Raw genomic sequence first — 8,220 nt, forward strand, 5'->3', positions numbered from 1 at the left:
CAAGAAAAGACTGACAAAAACATTGTAATCAATGTGGACTCAATTTAAAATTAATCCAGATGTGCATGGATTTGAAACACAATACAGTTTTTTCTAAACTGCCACATGCCATATATGTATTCACTATTAAACTGATGCATATTAGCAAAGTATTCTAATATTTGGATACAAATAATGGATGCTTGAACATGAGCTTTATTGAGATTGATAAGCATTTTGACATTATATAACCACCACCAAATTTTGTGATTAACAATAAAATGAACCTACTTCCATTTGCTTAATGACAACATTAAACATATTACATTTTAAAAGGCAGGCGTGTGACGTGTGCTAAAGTCTTAAATTACATAAATTTAACAGATTAGTGATTTTAGGGTTAAGAGGGTTTTAGAACTAATAATAATGGAGAAAAAAACTGAAATTAATATGAATACATTAATAATACAATCATATTTAAGATATAGGGAATTACAGTATATCATATACTATAATATATTTGCATAAAAAGGAACTTGCAGCTCAGCTGTGAGGACAAATGCTTCTCAGGAGCCATGTGACCTTGAAGTGTCAAACACAAGGTCACACGGCTCCATGGTTCTGTTCCTGCCTTGCTGTTTATACCCGGGGAGTCATAGAGGGAGAAAGACACGAGCTCCCCCCTCAGCAGAAAGAAAGGACATGTGGGACGATGCAGGACTCGATCAGAAACACGGCTCCATGCTGAGCAACTGTGCATTTCAGTGACTGACCGCTGTGACTTTACCACACGTGTAAACAGGAACAGATGTTCAGGCAGATCGAGCTTAACTACAATCCTTTGCTATGGCTGGTCGGCAAGAGACGCATGTGGCTTTAAACCATGCAAATTTAAAATAATTATAATATTAACAGTTACAAAACTATTAATTGTATAACATTTACTTCAGGATTTGCAATATAAATATGCGATGTAAACCATTGTAACACCAGTGTCACTCTCTTAACATGCGTCATGTGCATGTGTTGTCTCCACATAAACAAATCCAGACAGTGTGCAGCAATTCAAAAGCATCCCTTTATCATTTTCATGAGCATTCAGTTACGAGTGGAACAATAAACTCACACAGACACACTGCTTCTCCCCAACTGAGCCGATAACGTTCACATCCTCTCCATAAAGAGACAACAAACAACATGTCCCTTTTGTTAGTTGACTTTAAAGCTCTTTGTCGACTGAGAATGAACGAGACTGCGGACTTTAGACCTTTTAACGCATAAAAGGTTTGAGAGCCACAAAGGTAAAGCCTGAGACAAATACAGTTTATTACAGCCATTATGTCTCCCAACCTCTCAGCTCTTGCATCAGCTGGAAGGTGCTTTTTTGTTGGTTTTCATGTATGTTTTAGAATTTGTGTTTGTGTGTGTTTGTGTGTGTGTGTGTTTGTGTGTGTCCATCCAAAGTAATTCCACCCATCTTGAGATTTCAGAGGCTTCTTTAAATTTTCAAGTGATTTTTTGCTTACTGCTGATCCTGGTGAAAATCCTAACATTTTAATCCAAATGGATCTCAGGTCTGCTTTTGTAACATTGAACATTGGAAACATTACGGACACGTTATTCATCCTTCTATACGGTATTATATGACATCGCACTGATACATACTAATGTTAAACAAAACTATATCGACTTAGACAGTTAAACTGTGGTGCACATTTTCTTAAATCTTTCACTGATGAAGCTGTTTTAATTTAGCATGTTTCCTGCTTAATAAATAGTCAAAATTCCAACACACAAAATAATATTCATTATCACAAGAATAAATCTGCAGTGTGCCAGATGTTTGCAGCTGAGACCAGTTGGTGATTCTGTTAAGTGCGCTCGCTCAAGTGAAAAAGCATCAGGCTTTTCAATCTGTCCAAAGAAGGACGGGGCCTTCTCTGCTCAAGGTGTAGTCAATACAGTATGATGGACGTTGTGTGTTGGACCTGTTGTGATGTCCCTGTGTTGTGTGTGTGTCTATGGCTGTGCGCTGTGTGAGGGCATGGGTTGGTACAGCTAGTATTTTTGGACCCTGGAGTTTTTTTACCCTATTAAGCAGATTAATGCAGTCTGGGTATCTCAGTGCTATAAGCCGAGGGATCTCTTCTGTCAGATCAACACAGATACTAGCGAGCCATCACAGATAGGCACATAAAAACAAGTAATACACTCACACACACACACACACACACACACACACACACACACACACACACACACAAAACATAATGCTGCCAGAGTCACATATTTCTATCCCAATTCTCCATATTTATATATCTATCAGATTCAGACAGAAGAATAAGTTCACTTTTAACATCTTACAACAAGATGGCATCAGAATCGCTGCGTAGAGACTAAAGTGTATTTGAATACTCCACCGATTCAGTATCACACTCCTATAACATTGTTAGACTCAAAGCAGACAAATACAGGATCAAATCTGATGCATCAGTTGGGTTGGAGATGTGGGTGTGTTATGCTAGGAGCAGCTAATGTAGTTTAAAATGCTAGCCTCAAGAAGAGATATGAAGCAGGCTACAGAGGCCTCGGACCATCACTTCTCTATAACTCAGGGTTGTTACTCAGACGATGCAGCGCTACACCCCAATACCTGAGTTTAAGCAACAACAAACACTTAACATGAGGAAAGGATTGTGGTCTTGTTTCAACAATAAACATTTTAACAATAAAGCATGATAGAAGTTTAATTGTTTTTACACAACTCTGGTTCCTGCTGCACATTTCTTTATTAGTTATGAGTAAACTATATTTAGGATTGGGTTTGTTTTTCAAATAAAATAATATATATATATATATATATATATATATATATATATATATATATATATATATATATATATATATATATATATATAAAATACAGTTGACATGACACTATTTCTTTTTTTCAATAAGACATAATAATTAATCGATTAGTTGTGAAAGCAATTGGCACACTCGTGGGTCATCATGAGAGTTAAAGGAGCGACAACACAATTACACACAGAAATCACACGTTGATAGCAAAGAGGACACTGTGCATTGAATCATGTGCAGCAATGATCAATACATAAACCTGTTCAAACTATCTAAATGTGAATGCATGATTAATTAAGTGCACACTGAAGTAGACAAAAGTAATTACTTTCATTTGTGGACAATGACTTTTATGGATTATTGTTTTTTGGCACATTAATTACTGTACCTTGCTGATTCAGAATGTTGTTGGAGTCCTCGTTAAGGCCAAGAGAGAGGATCATCTCGCTCCAGTTCTGAGGTCTTTAACTGGCCTCCCGTCCAATAAAGAATTGACTTTAAATTCTGGCTGCTGGTTCATGAAGCACTGAATAGTTTAGGGTCTGAATGTGTTTGTGATCTGCTGCTACCTTAAGAACCATCAGACCCCTCACGTGGTCTGGTCTACCTTATGAGCCATCAGATCCCTCAGGTGGTCTGGTTCTGGTCTACCTTATGAGCCATCAGATCCCTCAGGTGGTCTGGTTCTGGTCTACCTTATGAGCCATCAGACCCCTCAAGTGGTCTGGTCTACCTTATGAGCCATCAGACCCCTCAGGTGGTCTGGTTCTGGTTTACCTTAAGAACCATCAGACCCCTCAGGTGGTCTGGTTCTGGTTTACCTTAAGAACCATCAGACCCCTCAGGTGGTCTGCTTCTGGTCTACTTTCTGTTCCAATAGTCAGAACTAAACATGCAGAAGCAGCGTTCAGCTTTCTGCTCCACATATCTGGAACAAGGTCCCTGAAAGCTGCAGGTCTGCTGAGACCTTCGGCTCCTTTAAATCCAGGTTGAAGACTTTTCTGTTTGCTGTGGCATTTAATTGAACTAGATTCAACAATATGAATTAGGGCTGGGCAAGTTAACGCGTTAAAAGCGTTCTTTAACACACATCTTTAAGGTGTTGCTCTTGAGATTATTGTACGTGTGTACAATGTCCTCTTGCCACAGGATTGTATTTCCCAATGATGAGTCTGGGGAACAATTGTGAGTATAAACAGGACTGTGATGTGAAAACCAAAAATTGTGAATTAATTTAATACAGAGGATTATTCCACAGTTCCAAAGTGCAGCTTGGTCCAGTCTGCAGTGATAATGTATCACACCGAGAAGGAGAGGAAGTGAAAACTGTTCACCAATACCATTTTGAATGCAAGCACATCTCACTGCATTAAAGAGAGCTGAAATGATTTTTTTTTTTACCAAACTGCTCAAAAACTTTAAAATATAATGTTGCCCATATGTCTGTGTTGGGCAGATGTATGGCCTACTACAAGCCGTCTTCATGAGGCATTCAGAAGAAGTAAGCTGCTGATGCTGATCTGGGTGTGTCTGCAGGCTCCAGGCCAAGTCCCAGTGCACAGCAGCTGGGACCAAAATCCTCCCTTGGCCTTTTGACAACACACACACACACACACACACACACACACACACACACACACACACATACACTCACACACACACACACACACACACACACTCACACACACACACACACACACACACACACACACACACACACACACACACACACAATCTCTTCCTTCCTGATAAATACAACACTTCCTGCAGAGCATCCAAAAACAGAAGACTGAAATTAACCAACAAGTGCAAACTACGGTCATCCATCCAATCAAAGGAATCTATCAACAGATGATTGCAACAGGATTCACTCGCATTGCAAACACATCTGCAACAAATCATAACACAAAGCCTGTGACCGTCTTCCAAATACTGTACTGCAGCAATATCTGCCTTTCAAATCAGAAGTAAACATGAATATAAACATAAAATATAATATCGAGTGATCAGACGGACAGCATACTGCCTAATGCTGCAGTTTCGAATAAAAAACACATTATGTCTGAGGTAAGAAGCCATCAGCTGTACGACAACTGTTCACAGGATTTCTGGCTATGTGATGATGTAGAAACAAAAAAAGATTCTAAGATGACAAAAACACAATAATAATATAATATTCCATTTCTGCAAACGTATCCCATGTGTGCTACAAACTGTACCCATAGTGCATCGTGTTGTTATTATGAGTGATCTATTTAGGTATTGATTTTCTTTTTAAAACAAGGGTAACTGAACAGGAAACAAGTGTAACTATTTTTCTCCATTAATGGATTCTGTCTTTGAAATGTGTTGCGTGTCAGAAGAAATGAATCAAATCAAAGAATATATATATGTATATATATATATATATATATATATATATATATATATATATATATATATATATATATATATATATATATATACATAACCAAACCCTATCTGCCTCTAACTAAATTATGCTCAAACATTCATACAGCCACCAACCACGTGCACACACACACACACGCATGCACACACACACACACACACACGCCTGCACACACACACACACACACGCATGCACACACACACACACGCATGCACACACACACACACACGCATGCACACACACACACACACACACACACACACACACACACACGCACACACACACACACACACACACAGTTCCTCCTCCACATTGGGGATTAAGCAGTATCATTCAGAGAAATATTATTTTATTTTTTTAGAAGCCTTTTTTGTGCAAATCCAGACTCGGGAAATATGACCATCTGCCTGACTCTCTATTACATATCACTAATCTCAGGTGCCATACAAACAGCTAACACACGTCCACGACATTCAAGGAGAGACACAGATGCCCGACTGTGTTCAGTGAGTCTCCACATCTGCTTATACGATAACCATATTTCACATATTCCACCACTTTGTGAACTCTTTTTTCTCCCTCTCTCTAACAGTTTACGGGCTCGTGTGGATGGACGGACAGGAACATACAGAAGAATACCAGCTTGTACTGAATATGTGGATGACGTAAAATGTTGATGATTATTACCAAAAGCCATAACTGGCCATTTTTTTTAAAAATGATGAAAAATATGTGTATGTACATTACCTGTATTTCAAGAAACTTTTCACTAAGTATCAACAGCAAGAAAATCTCTTTTGCAATAAAATATGTCGTATTGCTTAAATAAATAAAAAAACAAACTTTCGGGTTACGCATGTGTGAATTAATCACAGAAAGGAGTGTGTGAGCCAGGTGAGAAGGAGTGAGCGCCAGCAGAGAGTTGAGGGGTTTTAGAAAAAGTGAGTGAATGAGAAGTGAGTGAATGAAGTTATCTTGGAGATAAATAACAGCTGAGACTTTTTGAGGAGAATTGGAGGCATGCACCCATGTAGCTACAACTCTAACTATATATATATATATATATATATATATATATATATATATATATATATATATATATATATATATATATATATATATATATATATATATATATATGTCATGAAGCAACAGCACATTGAACAAAGAGCATCGGCACTTAATCTTCGGAGGAAAGGAGAAATAAGTGGAGCTCTTCACCTAAAACTTTCCATTTCATACATTTTGAAGTTACGTTTTGTGACAGCTGTGTCAACCACTTTGTAAATCAAAGTTTTACACGAAACACTCAAAGCACTCATTAAACATTACATATTTAGAGCTATAACAAAAGAAAAGTCAAGCCATAGCTTTCCTCCGTCCTGAACATCTTTAAAAGCAATTGAGACGAAAAAGAGGAAAACTAATACAACATCACAGATGCCTTATGTACGAGCTACTATTAACTAATCCATTGATATGAACTAGCTTTCTTAAGGACAAACCATCAGTTCTCTCCTTCAGCAGGAGGAACGACGAGCTCTGACGCGCTGCGATGTCTCCGTTGTTCCGCGCAGACATGCCGCTCGTGCACCGCGACTGTGCAACAGCTGATTGAATCGATCACGGGAGCCCGGAGCACTTTGGTGACGCAGCCAGAGGTCTGTGGAGGAGAGCCTACCTTCAGCACGATCCGACAAAACTTACGGCCGTGGTTGGAGAAAGTTTGGCGCCCCGGGCCATGCCGGACTCATGGCTTGTGAGCACTGGACCGACTGATCGCAACGACGTCCGGTCACCCCGCGCTGACCGCACCGACAGCACGCGCGCGGAGGTGACCCGGCCAATCAGCCGGAGCCAGATGTGAGAGTGATATAACCGCATGATTATCTTTAATTTGGCCAATTCACCGCTTCTACAATCCCTGTTTTTTTCTTTTTTCCTTAGTCCTCCAACCAGAGAGAGAGAGAGAGAGAGAGAGAGAGAGAGAGAGAGAGAGAGAGAGAGAGAGAGCACTGCCTGCTATCCCCAGCAGCAAGTCCGTGGTGATCGTGGCAGGCGCCAGCGACTCAGCGGCGACTCAGCAGCGGGTTCCCTGGCGAGTCACTGGCAGGCGCCAGCACTAGTCGGGAAGCTGACAAGCTTCCTCGAATGTCTTTAACCAGAGCCTTCAACCAATAATGGACCTACTGGCATATGTTCATTATTCCCATAAGTCAAAAAGCAGTATGTGGCATGTTCAGCAATATTAAAATGTGAAGCGCCACTTCATCTTTAGAGCAAACGGATCTTCCATCCATCCGTTATCACAACGCTCTTTAGGGTGGCGGGGCGCTGGAGCCAATCCCAGCTGTCAATGGACCAAGGCAGAGTTCATCTGGACAAGTCTCCAGTCCATCACCAGGCAGACATAGAGACACACAAACATTCACACTCACATTCACACCTATATCCACAGTTTAGAGTCCAATTAATCCAGAGGCATCTCCACCAAACAGAGGCATCTTCTCCAGAGGCATCTCCTCCAGAGGCATCTCCTCCAGGCACTCTGGAGGAGATGCCTCTGTCTGGAGGAGATGCCTCTGCCTGGAGGAGATGCCTCTGTCTGGAGGAGATGCCTCTGCGTGGAGGAGATGCCTCTGTCTGGAGGAGATGCCTCTGCCTCGAGGAGATGCCTCTGTCTGGAGGAGATGCCTCTGCCTGGAGGAGATGCCTCTGCCTGGAGGAGATGCCTCTGCCTGGAGGAGATGCCTCTGTCTGGAGGAGATGCCTCTGCCTGGAGGAGATGCCTCTGCCTGGAGGAGATGCCTCTGTCTGGAGGAGATGCCTCTGCCTGGAGGAGATGCCTCTGTCTGGAGGAGATGCCTCTGTCTGGAGGAGATGCCTCTGCCTGGAGGAGATGCCTCTGCCTGGAGGAGATGCCTCTGGAGGAGATGCCTCTGGAGGAGATGCCTCTGTCTGGAGGAGATGCC

This window comes from Clinocottus analis, unplaced genomic scaffold, assembly GCF_023055335.1.
Source record: "Clinocottus analis isolate CAN_PGR_092001 unplaced genomic scaffold, fCliAna1.0.p SCAF_39, whole genome shotgun sequence".
Classification (NCBI taxonomy): Eukaryota; Metazoa; Chordata; class Actinopteri; order Perciformes; family Cottidae; genus Clinocottus; species Clinocottus analis.